Below are 20,634 nucleotides of genomic sequence, written 5' to 3'. Positions count from 1 at the left end.
AATTTTCTACCACGGTTGTCGGTACTTAACAAAGAACCGGATGTCGATTCTCCCGAGTTTCTTCTACGAGTATCTTCACCAAGAATCAAATCCCTTATAGCTTCAAACGCTAGCTTAGTAGTTCCCGTAGAGCTACTAACCGCGGTAACCGTACCCGACCAACTTTCCGGTAATGATGAAAGCAAGATAAGTGCTTTTAGTTCATCATCAAACTTAATCTCTACCGATTCAAGTCTTGAAACGATATTATTAAATTCATTGATATGATCCGTTGCACTCGTACCTTCCTTCATCTTAGTATTAAACAATTGACGCATGAGAAATACCTTATTTGCAGCTGTAGGTTTCTCATACATGTTAGAGAGTGCTTTCAAGCAAGCAAACGTCGTCTTCTCATTCACAACGTTGTATGCAACGTTCTTAGCAAGTGAAAGACGAATAGCACCCAAAGCTTGACGATCCAAAAGCGTCCAATCGGCATCGTCCATGCTTTCGGGCTTGGTCTCTAACAAGGGTTGGTGTAGCTTCTTTTGATACAAGTAATCTTCAATTTGCATCTTCCAAAAACCAAAGTCTCTTCCATCGAATCGGTCGATTCTAAACTTCCCATCTTCCGCCATCGTTCCCTTAACGAAACCTTGTGCTCTAGATACCAGTTGTAAGGATCGTATAGCCCAAACACAATGTCATGTAATATAAGCCCAAGAGTCCATCCTTTTCTAAAACCAATTGGTGATAGAGGGACTTCCCCTTAGACTTATATACATACATTTGTTTTGTCCCATGACCGATGTGAGACTTTGGTTTGCACTCTTACATGTTGTTGGCTATAGTGTAATACATTTTTTTGTTAAAGTTGTCACTGACACTTTAGACATATATTTATAAATTTATTACTTATGCTTTTAAACTGTTATTTCATTTATGATTGTTTCTTCCCTTGTGAGAGTGAAGTTTATTGATCCCAACAGAGACAGAGAAGATGCTAAAAGTTGAAGCTTAAAGGGCTGCTGTCTAACCGCGCAGCGAAGCGTGCTCTGGCCACCTTCTAGTTGTACTTTAACAAGCAAGTAGTGTTCAAGGAGTTCGTTTTTAAATACATGTTTTTGTGCATATGATCCATTTGTATTTCATGATAAATGTTATTAAAAGTTGCAAGGCGGTCGGGGTTGGTTTTGGATTATATAACAGTCACTAAAATATGTTTGTTTTAATACTGCCAGTTTTCTTTACTAGTCAAAGTAATTGTACAGTATTAGCAATACCGTCCTGTATTTATAATGTTTATTTGATGTTTTCGTGAGCAAAACTTTTTATCAAATGAGGTTTTTGAATGTGTTTGGCACATAAGCTTATGGGAGCTTAAGATTATTTTTTTCATAAGCTCGAACTTCTAGTTTTGTTTGATAGACAAATATTCAAACTTATGAAATAAATAAGCTTTAAAAAAATAACCTAGTTGAAGTAGCTTATGAAAATAATTTAGAAAGTTCATGGAAGTAAAATTAAATTATTAGTCTCTAAATTATTATTTATCATTTATTTTTTTGTTCTTTTATGTCATTTTACAGCTACTTTACCAAACAATTATAGCTGGAGCTGGCGCTTAAAAATTAAGCTTCAACTTACATAAACTCCAGCTTCTAGCTAAAAAAATAAGCTTAAGCTTATAGTTCCAGCTACAAGCTAGTCTCATTCAAACATACCAGGAAAACATAACTTTTTTTTAGCAGAAAGTTTGTCAAAATTGAGTCTTTGGTCTAAAGATTCAATTACTATGTTTTGTGTATTGTAGAATATTTCTTTTTTTTTTAACGGCCTAGATCAGTGGCTAACACACCACTTACGCTACACACGCAACGAGAAAACCCGGTCTCGATCTTCGCTGTGACGACCCAATCGATTTTATTATACACCCTACCCAGCAGACTGTAGTAGGGGACCCCCCTGCCCCACAAGGGGAAGACCCCACAAGGGGAACAGGAAGTATATATAATATCCGGGAAAACCCCGTCCCCCTGAGAATCGAACCTGCACCAAAGGTGAGGCCTATCCCAAGAGGTGGCCATCCAAGCTAAGCCCGGATGGTTATTGTAGAATATTTCTATTGCGTTTTATTGAGAAACTTTAAGAAAGCTTTGACCATTATAGTGTAAACAGTTCTATATTCTATTCTATATAATTATTAAAGCAATGTATTGATAGAATGTCACAAAAGAACATCTTCTATACGTAAACCCATTTTCGATGCTCACAAGTAAAAGTAAGAAAAATTGATCTTCGAGTCATTCGTTGACAAATCAAAACTCAAATACACCAACTTATTTGTGAACGTGTTGATATTCCAATCTTGAATCTACTTCTACTTGAAAAACAAATGATATATGTGTCTTGTTAATTTGTTATAGACAAAAACACAAAATATTGCATTGGATCATTGATTATATCATGATCATGACATCGCCAAGAAAGTGTGGTCGTAAAAACCATGTAAAATGGGTCTGGGTCGGGTCGACAAGCTAAAATACTGATGCTGCATTATGGGCTTTATTCGTCGCTATTTACAGTTGCTTCTGGTAATGAGTTCATGGGTTCAAACGAATATGAATGTATAACTTTTCAAAAGGATCAAATCTATATAATACAATTATACGATTTAACCGTTAACACTATGAATGCTTTAAACAAGAGAAGAGCACAAGTTTGTCATCCGCTTAAATACCTGCACTTTTTCATCTCATCGAACAACTTAGATGTAGCGACCCGACCAAATCATGTTTGACGGCGCCGACTACTTCGGTCCCGTTGCGTGGTCATAAGTCTTTATTATGACTTTTAACCAAAATATGTCGCATTTATTTTATAAGAAAAAGGATGTTTCAAGTTTACAAATGTAGTTCGAAAGACTAGTTACATTACAATGTTTAACGTACGAATGAAACCTATGCGACACAATTTAAAGTAGTCAAAAGACGCTCCATCTATGCATGTATACTCGACATCCAAGCAAGTATCAAAAAGAGTGCGGAAGCATGTATCAAGTAGCTTTCAAGGACCTGAGAAAACATATAGAAAACTGTCAACGAAAACGTTGGTGAAATCATAGGTGTTTTAGTAAACGTTGTATTTGAACCACAAGATTTAGTATAAGATGATTATCAAAATCATTTGCATTCCAAAGTTGTTGTTTGTATCTCGGGCACCCAATTATCAAACTTAACTGTTTTGCACCCTTTGCGTAGTGTTAGAACATACACTAGACCCGAAAATATATTTCATCCGCTAACGGTAGCGAACCGTCCGAATGAGGCTCGTCAAGCCCATGTGATCACATAATATAAGTTCACGTTTACACCCTGCAAGTGTAACTAATGATAATTGAATTGAGGCTTTTTGTTCAAACCCGTACGTGGAATGTTCGTTTTCGTACTTGTGTTCAAGTGTAAAAGTATGATACGTATATGTTTCTCATCCCATAGTTTAAAGCATAAAAGTTGTTGAAAGATGGGACTATGATCTCACCTTGAGTGCACGTATGAAAAGTACTTCACAAAGTAACGTGTGCGAAGGATAGTGCTAGTCTTGACCTAAACCAATAGGTCGTATCAATAACGGTAAACACGATAGGTCAAAGATGTTTAATTAGTCCTATGGCTCGTTACGACTCGATTATGTAGCATGTGAATCAAATTGTCAAGTTTCATGCAAGATACAAGTACAGAAACAAGTTAGGAAGGTTGCATAATCATTTGGTTAAGTTTGACAAAAAGTCAAACTTTGGTCGGTCAAAGTCAACGAAAGTCAACACATTCGGGTCGGGTCCCGAACTATTTTTCTGAGGTTTTTATTCATATATAAGCATGTTAGAACAAGTCTCATGTGAATCGGAGGTCCATAGTGTGCCAAACATTTTTCGTATTTTGACCAAAGAGGTCAGAAACTGGACACGGCTTAGGCCGCGCCGCGGCCCCAAATTGTCGCGCCGCGACAATACACGGGAACTGGTACCTGGACAGTCTCAAATGTCCAAGTCTCAATTCCAAACACTTTCAAGCATAACTCGCAAACCGCTAATACTTAGAACTCGTATCTTATATCGTTAGAAAGGTAATTTGATAAAGACACAACTAAATACATTTCACCAACCAAAAATGTTATTTGTAACAATCGGCTTTCCAAAGTAAATGATCAATTAATGCACACATTTAATACACAAATTTGATAAGTGCACATTTATGATTCGGGCATTTAATGCATACATATAACATGTCGTTTTGTAGGTAATCGAGCATACAATACAACTAACTACTTACTAACTACAATTCATGTCATTCAATGCATCAAATATTCATTTCAAGCTTATCAAACCCTAACCCGAATTCACCAAAATCACTAATCAAGTTTATGGAGTTTTCTCAAGCAACCTACACATCAATTTGAAGCTAGTGATACTAGGAACACATTTAATACATGCATTTATAACATTTAACAACATTCAAACAACCAAATCACCAAATCAAACACACCAAAGTTCATACTCAAGCTAGTTACTTCAAATAATGAAATCGAGCATATAAATCATATATTCATGTTAGACTTGAGCCATAGACACTAATTAACAACTTTATAAGTTCAAAAATATCAAGAACACAAAATCTAGTGATTTTAGAAAGTTACCCAAACTTGATGAAGTCGGTATGGAATCGAAGAGGAAGTTGCAAGGATTTCAAATATGTAATTTGTTTTGCAAGACACCCGCTAGCTTGGATTTAGATGATGATTCCTTGTTTGAGAAATTGAGAGAAAATATGGAAGTAGAAGAAGAAAAGGGAAAATGAAAAAGAAAAGATGGGGGTGGGGGTTGACTAGTCAAAGGCTAGTCACCTCTTTGGCATTTTGGCGAAACTAGTCCCTCAAGTTCGGTTGCGGGTGCGTGAATTACCTAGACGAGATATTTTTAAAACACGTATTAACGGGAGATGTTATAAACATATAACGGGATTTAAATAGTTAAACGGAAAAGTAAACGGAAAAAGGCGGGATGTTACATTACCTACTCCTTAAAAGAAATTTCGTCCCGAAATTTAAGTAGGCGTAGTAGTCGTTGTTTCTTCCTCGGAATCCTGCGTTTCCGGAATTGGGAATAAATGAGGGTATTTCTTTTGCATTTGATCTTGCCTTTCCCAAGTAAACTCGGGTCCTCTTTTGGCGTTCCAACGGACTTTAACAATCGGGATTCGGCTTTGTTTCAATGTCTTGACGGAGGTGTCCACAATTTCAACCGGTTCCTCCACAAAATGAAGCTTGTCATCAATAGTAAGTTCCTCGAGAGGGATGACGATATCGGGTTCGGCAAGACACTTTTTTAAGTTAGATACATGGAAGGTAGGATGAACGGAGTTCAATTGAGGCGGAAGATCTAAACGATAAGCAACGTTTCCAATACGCTCCAAGATTTCGAAAGGACCAATATACCGCGGATTTAGCTTCCCGCGTTTCCCAAAACGGATTACACCTTTCCAAGGTGCAACTTTTAACATTACTCGGTCACCGACTTGAAATTCGAGGTCGTTGCGTCTTTTGTCGGTGTAGCACTTTTGACGACTCCGGGCCGTCCGGAGCCTATCTCGGATTTGTACGATCTTCTCGGTGGTTTCGTGAATGAGTTCGGGTCCGGTGATTTGCACGTCGCCTACCTCGGCCCAACAAAGAGGTGAACGACATTTTCAGCCGTATAGCGCTTCAAAAGGTGCGGCTTTAATACTCGCGTGATAACTATTGTTGTAAGAGAACTCGGCGAGAGGTAAGTGCTTGTCCCAAGCTTTTCCAAAATCAACCACGCAAGCTCGTAACATGTCCTCCAAGGTTTGAATTGTACGTTCGCTTTGTCCATCGGTTTGAGGATGATATGCGGTGCTCATGTCTAAACGCGTTCCCAACGCTTCTTGCAAGGTACGCCAAAATCTAGAAACAAAACGGCCATCTCGGTCGGAGATAATCGATAAAGGTACACCGTGTCGGGCTACGATTTCTTTAATGTAAAGTTGCGCAAGTTTCTCCATTTTGTCGGTCTCCTTCATGGCAAGAAAGTGTGCGGATTTGGTGAGACGGTCAACAATAACCCAAATGGTATCATAACCGCCCGTCGTTTTTGGTAGTTTGGTGATAAAATCCATCGTTATCCTTTCCCACTTCCATTGCGGGATCTCGGGTTGTTGAAGTAGTCCGGACGGTCTTTGGTGTTCGGCTTTGACTTTGGAACATGTCAAACACTTGGAAACATAAGTAGCTACATCCCTTTTGATGTTCGGCCACCAATATTGTTGTTTAAGGTCGTGGTACATCTTATTGGCACCGGGGTGGATCGAGTATCGTGACTTATGGGCTTCATCTAAAATGAGACTTCGTAGGTTCCCATAACTAGGCACCCAAATCCTTCCGGCGAAATATCGGAGTCCGGTTTCCTTAGTTTCGAATCGAGAGACGAGAATGTTCAAGAGCTCGTGTGAAACGTTTTCATCCTTGAGAGCCTCATCTTGGGCTACCCGAATTTGGCTATTAAGGTTGGTGTGGATGGTGATGTTTAAGGCTCGGACACGAAGAGGCACCGCTCTTTCTTTTCGACTTAAGGCATCGGCTACTACGTTTGCCTTCCCAGGATGGTAACGAAGTTCGCAATCGTAATCGTTTAAGGTTTCAATCCACCTTCGTTGTCTCATGTTTAGTTGCTTTTGATCGAAGATGTGTTGGATACTTTTGTGATCGGTAAAGATAGTACTCTTGGTTCCATAAAGATAGTGTCTCCACATTTTAAGTGCAAAGACAACGGCTCCGAGTTCGAGATCATGTGTCGTGTAGTTTCGTTCATGAATTTTGAGTTGTCGAGAAGCATAAGAAATGACTTTCGTTCGTTGCATCAACACACACCCAAAACCATGTTTCGAGGCATCGCAATACACAACAAAATCATCGTTGCCTTCGGGAAGTGACAAGATAGGAGCGGTGGTAAGCTTTGTCTTCAAGATTTGGAATGCGGATTCTTGCTCGGTCGCCCAAATGAATTTCTTTCCCTTGTGAGTTAATGCGGTTAGAGGACGTGCAACCAAAGAGAAGTTTTCGATGAATCTACGATAGTACCCGGCGAGACCCAAGAATTGACGAATGTGAGTCGGAGTAGTAGGAGTTTCCCATTTACTAATGGCTTCGATTTTTGATGGATCGACTTTAATACCTTGGTCACTTACAACATGACCAAGAAATTGAACTTCCTTCAACCAAAATTCACACTTGGAGAATTTGGCATAGAGTCTTTCTTGTCTTAAAAGTTCAAGCACAAGTCGGAGGTGTTCCTCGTGTTATTCTTCGCTTTTTGAATAGATCAAAATATCATCGATGAACACGATAACGAATTTGTCAAGATACGGTTTGCACACGCGGTTCATAAGATCCATGAACACCGCCGGTGCGTTAGTGAGACCAAATGGCATTACAAGAAATTCATAACTACCATAACGAGTTCGGAAAGCGGTTTTGGAGACATCTTCCCCCTTAACCCTTAATTGATGATAACCCGAGCGGAGATCGATTTTTGAATATACGCAAGACCCTTGTAATTGATCAAAGAGGTCATCGATGCAAGGAAGAGGATATCGGTTCTTAACCGTCAATTTGTTTAGTTCACGATAATCAATGCACATTCGTAGGGATCCGTCTTTCTTTTTAACAAACAAAATCGGAGCGCCCCAAGGTGAATGGCTAGGTTGGATAAAACCACGATCAAGTAGTTCTTGGATTTGACTTTGCAATTCTTGCATTTCGGATGGAGCGAGTCTATATGGTGCACGTGCTACGGGTGCGGCTCCCGGAATATGATCGATTTGGAATTCAACCGGTCGATGGGGTGGAAGACCCGGCAATTCGTCGGGAAATACATCGAAAAAGTCACTAACAATAGGCACATCATCGATATGCTTCTCATCGGACTCGACTTTCTTAACGTGGGCAAGGATCGCAAAACAACCCTTACAGAGTAGTTTTCTAACTTTAAGGCACGAAACGAGGTTGAGTCTGGTGCAACTCTTATCGCCATAAACAATCAAAGGTTCACCATTCTCGATAGGAATTTGGATTGCGTTAAGCTCACAAAGGATGTGAGATTTCGTTTTGACTAACCAATTCATACCGATTATTACATCAAAGCTTCCTAGTTCCATGGGTATCAAGTCAATTTCAAATTCCTTACCCAAAATGTTTAACGTACACCCCCGGTAATATGTGTCGGCACTTAATAGTTTCCCGTTAGCCACTTCAATGGTATAAGTGGTATCTAGTGGAAGTGGTGGAGTGCAAAAAGAATGAGTCAAAGTCTTGGATACAAAACTCTTATCGGCACCCGAATCGAATAAACAAGTAACATAAGTGTTGTTGAGGAGACACGTACCCGTGACTAATTCATTGTCATCTCGGGCTTCCTCGGTGTTGATGTTGAAAGCTCGGCCGCGTGTGTTGGGGTTGGCTTTCTTCTTCGGACAGGCATTTCTAAAATGACCCGTTTGGCCACATTCATAACAAGTACCCGATTTTGGTGCATTGGGCACCTTTTGAGCGACGGGGGCGGCACTTCTACAATCGTTGGCCACATGACCACCCCTTTGGCACCGGTGGCAAAATAGATTGCTACATTCACCATAGTGGTGTTTGTGGCATTTGTTGCAAAAGGGTTTATTTCCGCCATAACTTTTCTTGGCGTCGGAGGTGAAAGGCTTTTTGGTGAAGTTGTTGTTGTAGTTGTTTCTTGATTGAGGGGCTTCCCATTTTCTTTTGTTGTTACCCGACTTGTCCTCGGCTTTAGGCGCCGGTACTACGATTTCATCAACCGTTTCGATCAATTGGCGGGCCATGTTCAAAGCTTGTTGTAGGTTAGCGGGTTTGGATGACATCACCCCTTGTTTGATGCTCTTTGGAAGACCATACATATAAAGTTCGACCCTTTGAGATTCGGGGTTCACGAGGTTTGGGCACATCAAGGATAGTTCGGCGAATCGTTGATTATAGGCATTGAGATCGTTTCCGACCGCCTCCAAGGTTCTTAGCTCTTGTTCGAGCTTTCGGGTTTCTTCGCGAGGGAAATATTCGATGACCATCTTTTCCCTTAAATCGGCCCAAGAGAGGGCGTGAGCTTCATCGGTACCCACCGATTGTACATAAGTATTCCACCATGTAAGAGCGACACCGGCGAAAGTGTGAGTGGAGTATTTGACCTTGTCTTGGTCCCGACAACCACTTATGCTAAAGACGGCTTACGTTTGCTCAAACCATCGGGTGAGCACAACCGGTCCCCCGGTTCCATCAAAAGTGTGAGGTTTGCACCCCATGAAGGCTTTATAGGAGCATCCCTCGTTTGAGTTACCGGCTCCATTGTTGTTGTTGTTGTTGTTGTTGTTGTTGTTGTTTTGGTTATTGTTATTATTATTGTTATTGTTGTTGGATGAGTGACCGGCCATGGCCGCATCTACGGCGGTGGCTATCATGCGTTGTAGAGCTTGTTCGGGTGTTTCACGGCGTGGTGCATGACGAGGAGGCATTGTTCCTTCAAAACAAAAGAATACCGTTGGTTAGTATTCTAAATAATACTAACCGTGATATGGAATAAAGATAGAGAGAAAATTTTCCTTGACTCGCCTTAAATTCTTTATGTCATAATGTCGGAACGTTCATATGAGTCACCGTATTATAATCCCGGAAATTATATTACCCTGATTCATATTTGCATTCGACATTATTTCATATAGTCAAGGTGGCGTGTCAATCAAATTAAACAACGTGAGATTTAGATGAAATAAGAGTAGATATGAGTAGAAGCGTTCGAGTATAAATGCACAAATAGTCAAGTAATTCCTACTTCAAGTCTATATGCCGGTTGTAGTCTAGACTCACCAATGTACCCTATGACTCGGGGTTGACACCAATGAACTCTAAATCCCTACAACCAACGCTCTGATACCATCTGTAGCGACCCGACCAAATCATGTTTGACGGCCCCGACTACTTCGGTCCCGTTGCGTGGTCATAAGTCTTTATTATGACTTTTAACCAAAATATGTCGCATTTATTTTATAAGAAAAAGGATGTTTCAAGTTTACAAATGTAGTTCGAAAGACTAGTTACATTACAATGTTTAACGTACGAATGAAACCTATGCGACACAATTTAAAGTAGTCAAAAGACGCTCCATCTATGCATGTATACTCGACATCCAAGCAAGTATCAAAAAGAGTGCGGAAGCATGTATCAAGTAGCTTTCAAGGACCTGAGAAAACATATAGAAAACTGTCAACGAAAACGTTGGTGAAATCATAGGTGTTTTAGTAAACGTTGTATTTGAACCACAAGATTTAGTATAAGATGATTATCAAAATCATTTGCATTCCAAAGTTGTTGTTTGTATCCCGGGCACCCAATTATCAAACTTAACTGTTTTGCACCCTTTGCGTAGTGTTAGAACATACACTAGACCCGAAAATATATTTCATCCGCTAACGGTAGCGAACCGTCCGAATGAGGCTCGTCAAGCCCATGTGATCACATAATATAAGTTCACGTTTACACCCTGCAAGTGTAACTAATGATAATTGAATTGAGGCTTTTTGTTCAAACCCGTACGTGGAATGTTCGTTTTCGTACTTGTGTTCAAGTGTAAAAGTATGATACGTATATGTTTCTCATCCCATAGTTTAAAGCATAAAAGTTGTTGAAAGATGGGACTATGATCTCACCTTGAGTGCACGTATGAAAAGTACTTCACAAAGTAACGTGTGCGAAGGATAGTGCTAGTCTTGACCTAAACCAATAGGTCGTATCAATAACGGTAAACACGATAGGTCAAAGATGTTTAATTAGTCCTATGGCTCGTTACGACTCGATTATGTAGCATGTGAATCAAATTGTCAAGTTTCATGCAAGATACAAGTACAGAAACAAGTTAGGAAGGTTGCATAATCATTTGGTTAAGTTTGACAAAAAGTCAAACTTTGGTCGGTCAAAGTCAACGAAAGTCAACACGTTCGGGTCGGGTCCCGAACTATTTTTCTGAGGTTTTTATTCATATATAAGCATGTTAGAACAAGTCTCATGTGAATCGGAGGTCCATAGTGTGCCAAACATTTTTCGTATTTTGACCAAAGAGGTCAGAAACTGGACACGGCTTAGGCCGCGCCGCGGCCCCAAATTGTCGCGCCGCGACAATACACGGGAACTGGTACCTGGTCAGTCTCAAATGTCCAAGTCTCAATTCCAAACACTTTCAAGCATAACTCGCAAACCGCTAATACTTAGAACTCGTATCTTATATCGTTAGAAAGGTAATTTGACAAAGACACAACTAAATACATTTCACCAACCAAAAATGTTATTTGTAACAATCGGCTTTCCAAAGTAAATGATCAATTAATGCACACATTTAATACACAAATTTGATAAGTGCACATTTATGATTCGGGCATTTAATGCATACATATAACATGCCGTTTTATAGGTAATCGAGCATACAATACAACTAACTACTTACTAACTACAATTCATGTCATTCAATGCATCAAATATTCATTTCAAGCTTATCAAACCCTAACCCGAATTCACCAAAATCACTAATCAAGTTTATGGAGTTTTCTCAAGCAACCTACACATCAATTTGAAGCTAGTGATACTAGGAACACATTTAATACATGCATTTATAACATTTAACAACATTCAAACAACCAAATCACCAAATCAAACACACCAAAGTTCATACTCAAGCTAGTTACTTCAAATAATGAAATCGAGCATATAAATCATATATTCATGTTAGACTTGAGCCATAGACACTAATTAACAACTTTATAAGTTCAAAAATATCAAGAACACAAAATCTAGTGATTTTAGAAAGTTACCCAAACTTGATGAAGTCGGTATGGAATCGAAGAGGAAGTTGCAAGGATTTCAAATATGTAATTTGTTTTGCAAGACACCCGCTAGCTTGGATTTAGATGATGATTCCTTGTTTGAGAAATTGAGAGAAAATATGAAAGTAGAAGAAGAAAAGGGAAAATGAAAAAGAAAAGATGGGGGTGGGGGTTGACTAGTCAAAGGCTAGTCACCTCTTTGGCATTTTGGCGAAACTAGTCCCTCAAGTTCGGTTGCGGGTGCGTGAATTACCTAGACGAGATATTTTTAAAACACGTATTAACGGGAGATGTTATAAACATATAACGGGATTTAAATAGTTAAACGGAAAAGTAAACGGAAAAAGGCGGGATGTTACATTAGAATCTTCTCCAATTCTTCTTTCCTTTAAAAAACCATAAATCATAGCCTTATATATTGTAGCATTTCGAGCTAAACCTCTTTGAGGCATTTCATCAAACAGCTTCTTTGCGTCATCTACTCTACCAGCCATACGTTCCCCACAAACTAAAGAAGTGTACGTATAAACATCTGGCATCACCCCCTTCTCTTCCATTTCATTCCTTATTTTGTATGCATCCTTCATTAACCCTTTGTTACAATAACCATCAATAAATACATTATACGTCACAACATTCGACTTCTCTCTACTTCTATCGCTCTCAAAGTCCTTTTAGCTTCTACAAAATCCCCTTGGTTACAAAATATTTCAATCAACGTCGTATAAAATAGCCTATCCATAACCACACCTTTTTCCATCATTGTAAACAATAATGTCTTTGCTTCTTTATGTCGGTTTGCTTTACACAAATTGTTAGCAATGATGCTATACAAAAAGCCACCAGGCTCAAACCCTTTCTCCTCCATCAAACTCATAAACTTAATTGCATTCTCAACGTTTTCTTTTTTACAATAACCATAGATTAACGTAGTAACTATAAAATCATTAACCTCAATACCTTTACTTTGCATTTCAACTAACAAATCTTCTGCAGCTTTCATCTCCCCTGATTCACATAAGCCATTGTCCATTGAGCAAGACTCCATAACTATGTACATTCGGGACAACACCCCATTCGCCCAATTCATCGAACAATTCAAAAGCCCTTTTCAACATCCCTAGCTTACAAGTACATCTAATCATTAAATTGTACGCATGCACATCAGGCAGAATACCTTTCTCAAACATTTTAACAAACACCTTATCTTCTTCTTCAATCATTAATCTTACTAAAACCATTACTTTTCACGTAATCAAAAACCTCTAAACTCTCATTAAATCAGTTATTATCAGCATAAACACAGAACAAGGTATTAAACATGTCCCCAACAACAACCTCATTAAGGAACCCAATTTTCTCATCAAAAAAAGATCTGATCTTTTCAATGAGGTTTTGGATATCTTTATTGATTGCAGTGGCGAGTTTAGTAACGGGGTCCGGTGACACCACTAGTTTTTCAAAATTTATTGCAAAATTTTATTTTTTTCGGTATAGGACACCACTAAATATAATAATGGGAACCCATAAATTTTTAGAGATTATAATTTGATATTTTGGACTAATAAAGTATTTGAAATTAGCCTACATATAATTTTATAGTATGAGTATTGAATATATTAAACACATATAATTTAAGAAAATGTCATAAAAGTTACACTTTTATTTACTTTTCAATTTTACCCTTACATTTTCTTTTTCTATTTCTATCTACATACATTAAAGGCATAATAGAACTTAATCTTCTTATTATTTTTTTTTATGAAGGTGAACAATTAATTTGAAACATCCCAAAATAAAATATTGAACTATAAAATTAGGGACGGAGAGAGTAACATTGATCAACCATACCATCTATTAAACAATTACAATAACATTGTAGCAAGTAACTTTCTTGATTATGTTTCTTGTAAATTACTGTAGTCAATAGCAATCCCACATAAGTGGGGTATGGGCAGTGGCAGAAGCAGGATTTTTTTCCTTGGGGGTCAAGTGACTTTCTTGATTATGTTTCTCTCTCAATGTTATATGGATAGAGATATTGCTTTCGAATGGACCTCTGACTAATAAGTAGGTTAAGTGTGAGACGCCATGAAATGGATTATCCAATTTTTCGATGGTTGTTATAATGACAATAGTAAAAAAATACGAATAACCTTATATTTTGCGATATGTTTATGTTTTGAACGCGACCCGACCCGACCCGATTTGACCCGCCAAATTCAATATTTTGTGCAAAAAGTTATCAAATAAAATTTTGGAACCCCATTGGGTTTTGATCCTAGAATTGCCACTGATTGATTGCTAATTGATTCAAGATTTCATAAGCTAGAACATTCTTTTTTGATCTATAAAGGCGGTAAGAAAGTGAAATGTAGGGTTCGACTAGGTCAAAATTGTTGTGGGATTGAAGGGTTCAAAGATTTGTGTTTGAAAGAACAAGGTGTATGATTTTAGGGTTCAAAGATTTTTGGGGAAAATGAGTGTGATCGAAAGTTTGAGAATTTATCAGCGATCGTGAAATTTGATTAGCGACTTTTTGATATGGGTTTAGTGGAACTGGGATTTTGGGGATGGATTTCTTAATAGCTGATAACAGGGTTTTACTTGGGGTTTAAGAAAACAAGAAGAAATATTTTATCTTTAATTTAAAATATTTGTAGAGTAGGACGTCTTTCATTTAATTGTACTGTATATCGTAAAAAAATTAAAGATAAATATATATATTTTATCTTTAATTTAAAACTTTTTCCTTTTCAGTCTCTTCACCGTCCACCTTACTTCTCAGATCAGTCCATCTTTTTTCCAAGCACCAAAACAAAAAACTCTATCTCTCTCATCTCTGACTTGGGAATGGCGCCCTACGACAGTTTTTCCTCCCGGTGAGTTTTCCGGTCAACTTTTTCCAGCATTCTTCTGCCGCTTTATGCTTTTCTTGCCTGGTTTCTGCGTTTCTTTGCGTCAATTTTCTTTATGGCGTCCTCTGATTCTGCTTTTTTGGGGGATTCAATCTTCGTTGGGAGATTAAGTAGGGTTTCTCATAATCTTCTCAAAGATGAGTTTTCTAAAATTGGTCAGATTAGGGAGATCTAATCCTGGTCGTTTCGGCAGTTTGCTTTTGTTTCTTTCGAGCAACCGGCTCACGCCACTTTAGCGATCCAAGTGATGAATGCTCGTCTGTATTTGGTTATCCTATTTTTGTTGGACGACCTTGTAGACGTGGGGTTGGTTCGTCTAGCCGTGGCGGTTCCTCTTGTTCTCCGGTTACTCTAGCTCCGAACCGTCAGGTTGCCGATTGTAACGACCCGGCAAAATCGTCATTGACGGCGCTGTTAACTTAGGTCCCGTTACGTGGTCATAGTCCCTAAATGAGACGCGTTTGACCAAAATTATGTCGCATTTATTTGAAACGTATATGACTTGCAAAGTTTTAAGTTACCAAACGGTTCGACAACGAGTTTAAGTTTACAAAAGTATAAAGTATAAATGAAATAACTTGCGACATAATATAAGTTGAAAATCAAGAATGCTATCAATAGAGTATGCATGTAAACTTTAAGTTTAAATCCAAAAGTGCTATCACTAGCGTATGCATGTATGCTTGACCCCAAGCAAATAATCAAAGTGTGCGGAAGCATGTATCAAGTAGCCAAGTATGAACCTGAGAAACATATAGAAAACTGTCAACGAAAAACGTTGGTGAAATCATAGGTGTATTTGTAAACGCTGTTTTTGAACCACAAGATTTTGTATTTCCATAACGTTGATTATCTAAATCGTTTGCATTCCAAAGGTACGTTCGCGAGCACCCAATTATCAAAACTTAACTGTTTTGTACCCTGTTACGTAGTGTTAGAACATACACTATACTCGAAAATATATTTCATCCGCTAACGGTAGCGAACCGTTCGAATGAGGGCTCGTCAAACCCATGTGATCACATAACATAAGTTCACGTTTACACCCTGCAAGTGTAACTAATGATAATTGAATTGAGGCTTTTTGTTCTAACTCGCTGTGGAATGTTTGTTTTCGTACTTGTGTTCAAAGCATAAAAGTATGATACGTATATGTTTCTCATCCTATAGTTTAAAGAGTAAAAGTTGTTGGAAAGGTGGGACTATGATCTCACCTTGAGTGCACGAGTAAATAAGGTACTTCACAAAGTAAACGTGTGCAAGAACGAATGCTAGTCTTGACCAAAACAAGTAGGTCGTATCAATAACGGTAAACACGGTTGGTCAAAGTTGTTCAATTAGTCCTATGGCTCAATACGACTCGATTATATAGCATGCGAATCAAGTTGTCAAGTTTCATGCAAGAATCAAGTATACAAGAAGATTAGAACGGTTTAAACAATTATTGGTTAAGTTTGAACAAAAGTCAACTTTAGTCAAGTCAAAGTCAACGAAAAAGTCAACACATTCGGGTCAGGTCCTGAACTATTTTTCTGAGCTAATTATTCATATATAAGCATGTTAGAACAAGTTACATGGTAATCGGAGGTACGTAGCATAGTTAGAATTTTTGGTGTAAATGTAAAGTTGAATAGTCCCCAAACGCGACCAAAGTCGCATCGCGACATAGGAGGGCCGCGCCTCGGCATATAACGTGAGCTGGTGCCTGGGTCATTTCAAATGTCTAAGTCTCAAACCAAGTTTCATTCAAACACAAATTACGAACCGTAAACATTCAAAACACGCATCTTATATCGTTGAAAAGGAAATTTGACGAGGAATACAACTAAACACGTTTCATCAATCAAATTCATCATTTGCAATAACAAAATCCTCGTCGAATGATCATTAAAAGTTCATTATCAAAGTTTCAAGTTTGTAAAACGCATTTCATGATTCGGGAACCTACTACACACATATAATATGCCGTTTTGTAGGTAATTACGTATACAATACAACTAAACACTTACCAACAACATTGCAAAGCATTTGATGCATCAAAAGTTCATTTTAAAATCTATCAAACCCTAACCAAGAATCACAAAATCAAATATCATGTTAATGTGGGATTTTCATGTCATCCAACATACCAAAACGAAGCTAATGATGCTAGCAACACTTTTAACACATAAAGTTTAACATTTAACAACATTAAATCACCAAAAATCAAAGATTAAACACACCCATTTCAAGTGTTCATGCTAGTTACTCAAAACAACAAATCGAGCATACAAATCACATATCCATGTTAGACTCGAGCCATAGACACTAACTAACACCATCTCAAGTCTATAACTCGAATTAGAGAAATTTAGAGTTTTTAGAAACTTTACCCCAAGTAGTGAAATTGGTACCAAATTGAAGAGGATGAAGAGAGGATTCCAAAAGTACAATTCGTTTTGTTGTAAACTTCCTTGAAATGATTTAGATGATGATTTAGTGTTGATGGAGAAAAATGGTTCTTGTTGCTAGTAAGAAAAGAAAGAAAAAGGAAAAAGAAAAGATAATGGTGAATGGGAGGGAAAAATGGAAGTAAGTGGGAGGTGGGTTTACTAGTCAACCTCTAGTCTCTACTTTGGTCCCTTGGCAACAATAGTCCCTCGAATTTAGAAGCGGGTGCGTGAATTAACCAAACGAATTATTTTAAATGTGCGAGAGTAAACGGGAGACGTTATAATCAAATAACGGAAATATAGGAAACGCTTATTAACGGGGGATACGAATTTAGATAACGAAAGATATTATTAAAAAAAAAAAGACGGGCGTTAAAATAATTTGACGGAAAAATGCGGGATGTTACATTATCTACACCTTAAAAGAAATTTCGTCCCGAAATTTAGTTGGAAGTAGTAGTCGTTGTTTCTTCCTCGAAGTCTTGCGTTGCTAATTCTACGAATGGGTGAAGGTACTTCCTTGGGCATTCCAACGAACTTTGACGGTCGGGATTTTACGTTGTTTTAAAGTTTGGTTTCACGATTCATAGTTCTCCTAGGGAGTGATGGTTGTCGTCGATAGTAAGCTCATCGAAAAGGATAACAAGTTCGTGTTTCGCAAGACACGTCTTCAAGTTTGATACACAGAATGTAGGATGAACGGAATTTGTTTGAGTTGGGAGTTCGAAACGGTAAGCAACGGGTCCAATACACTCCAAGATTTTAAAAGGATCCAAATGTCACGGATTTAGCGTTCTACATTTTCCGAAACGGATTACACCCTTCCAAGGTATAATATTTAATATTGCACTGTTACCCACTAGGAATTCGAGAGGCTTACGTCTAACATCGGCATAGTGGCGATTACGGGCCGTCTTGGGCCTTTCTTGGATTTGAACAATCTTAACGGTTATTTCATGAATGAGTTCGGGTCCGGTGGTTTGATTGTCGCTTACTTCGGCCCAACAATTTAAGAGAACGATATTTGCGGCCACATAAAGTTTCTAAAAGGTGCGGCGTTAATACTCGAATGATAACTATTGTTGTAAGAGGAATCAATTAAAGGAAACAATACAAGTTCGTGATATGTTTTCCCAAGGTTTGAATCATATGTTTGCTTTGTCCGTCGATTTGTGGATGATACGCGCTACTCATGAATAATCTTGTTTCCAAAGTTTATTGTAAGGCACCCCAGAATCTAGGAGTGAAACGAGCATCTCGATTCAAAACGAGGTACATTCCTTTAAGATATATTTGAACAAGTTTGTCAGGAATTGAAAACGTTTGTTAGAACAAGTTTCTTATCCGTTTCTGAAAACACCCATTAGGACTATTCACCCTCGTGGCGAATACTTAGTATAACGTGAAGAGTCTCTCTCTCCATTGAGAATTTAGATATAAGATTTCCTTATACGGAAGTACGAGTGTAATGCGAGAGAAATTTCCGCCTCAATGTGAGCATAACAAGCATATTGTAGTTCGTCGATAAAACTGTGCGAAAATGAGATAGTATACACGTGTAACCTATATTGAAGTTGAAAGAATTCGTCATTCATTCGGAAGCGTAAATATGTTTTGGCAATAATCAAAGATGTGTCCCTGGTATGATTGTTAACAATATTCTCGGAGTTTTCGGATGTCAGTAAAGAAAAATAAAGTCATGTACATGGCACATGGTGGTGATTAGGTTGATCGAGTCCAATCACCATCACGAGTCATTAGAACTTTGGTATGACTTACCATAATATAACTACGTTGATCGAGGGTCGTTATATTATGCTAACTCATACCTCCATTCCCACATCACTCCATAGAATCAAGTTCGTGTAATTGTGAAGATTTAAAATGAACAAAGTGTAACGGCATCTCTAACGTGACTCGTATCGAATTGAAAGAAATTGTGCAACTCTGAAGAAGCGTTTCCCGAGGGAAGTGTATAAACGACTGTTCACGTCAATGCGGTTCAAGTCAACCAATAATGTCTTTAGGTACGAAAGGAGTAACGAATTATGATAACGAGTAGTACGCAACCGTAGTGATAAGTATTGATGACGATACTCTCCTAGAGTATTGGGGGTAGTAACAAGAAGTGGTAGATAGTGAAGAACATCGGTGTAACATCAGTAGTGGCTAGTGATTTCTGTAGTGGTGGAAACTTTATAGTACTCGTAGATAGTAAGCTGGGTTGGTGGTGAATAACAACCCGGGAGACAAAGTTCCCGAACTAGTGTAACGAATGAAGTCGTCGTCATTCTTACGCGTATGAATCTTGAATTTACGTGTGTTATCAGAAAGTGGCAGAGTACGAGTTCGTATGATGAAAATTTAGTACCATTAAGAAGTTCGCCTAAGAATGATTCAAGTATAAATGCACAAGTAGTCAAGTAAGTGCTATCTATAGCAAATGCAAGTCAGAATGTAATGATTAACTATCCAGTTGTAGTCTAGATTCACTAATGCGTCCTAACGACTCTGTCAGACACACTAATTCACATCCTAGATCCCTACAACCAACGCTCTGATACCATCTGTAACGACCCGGCAAAATCGTCATTGACGGCGTCGTTAACTTAGGTCCTGTTACGTGGTCATAGTCCCTAAATGAGACGCGTTTGACCAAAATTATGTTGCATTTATTTGAAACATATATGACTTGCAAAGTTTTAAGTTACCAAGCGGTTCGACAACGAGTTTAAGTTTACAAAAGGATAAAGTATAAATGAAATAACTTGCCACATAATATAAGTTGAAAATCAAGAATGCTATCAATAGCGTATGCATGTAAACTTTAAGTTTGAATCCAAAAGTGCTATCACTAGCGTATGCATATATGCTTGACCCCAAGCAAGTAATCAAAGTGTGCAAAAGCATGTATCAAGTAGTCAAGTATGAACCTGAGAAACATATAGAAAACTGTCAATGAAAAACGTTGGTGAAATCATAGGTGTATTTGTAAACGCTGTTTTTGAACCACAAGATTTTGTATTTCCATAACGTTGATTATATAAATCGTTTGCATTCTAAAGGTACGTTCGCGAGCATCCAATTATCAAAACTTAACTTTTTTATACCCTGTTACATAGTGTTAGAACATACACTATACTCGAAAATATATTTCATCCGCTAACGGTAGCGAACCGTCCGAATGAGGGCTCGTCAAGCCCATGTGATCACATAACATAAGTTCACGTTTACACCCTGCAAGTGTAACTAATGGTAATTGAATTGAGGCTTTTTGTTCTAACTCGCTGTAGAATGTTTGTTTTCGTACTTGTGTTCAAAGCATAAAAGTATGATACGTAT

The 20,634-nt window shown here is 38.2% G+C and overlaps 1 pseudogene; it reads right to left on the bottom strand.

The window, feature by feature from the left end:
- Nucleotides 1-2,660: 2,660 nt before the first annotated feature.
- LOC139861225 (uncharacterized) lies at nucleotides 2,661-13,199 on the bottom strand (annotated as a pseudogene).
- Between the last annotated feature and the right edge of the window lie 7,435 nt (nucleotides 13,200-20,634).

This window comes from Rutidosis leptorrhynchoides, chromosome 8 (genome assembly GCF_046630445.1).
Source record: "Rutidosis leptorrhynchoides isolate AG116_Rl617_1_P2 chromosome 8, CSIRO_AGI_Rlap_v1, whole genome shotgun sequence".
Classification (NCBI taxonomy): domain Eukaryota; kingdom Viridiplantae; phylum Streptophyta; class Magnoliopsida; order Asterales; family Asteraceae; genus Rutidosis; species Rutidosis leptorrhynchoides.
Note: the sequence above shows the minus strand (reverse complement) of the source record. Positions and strands in the feature narration are given on the sequence as shown.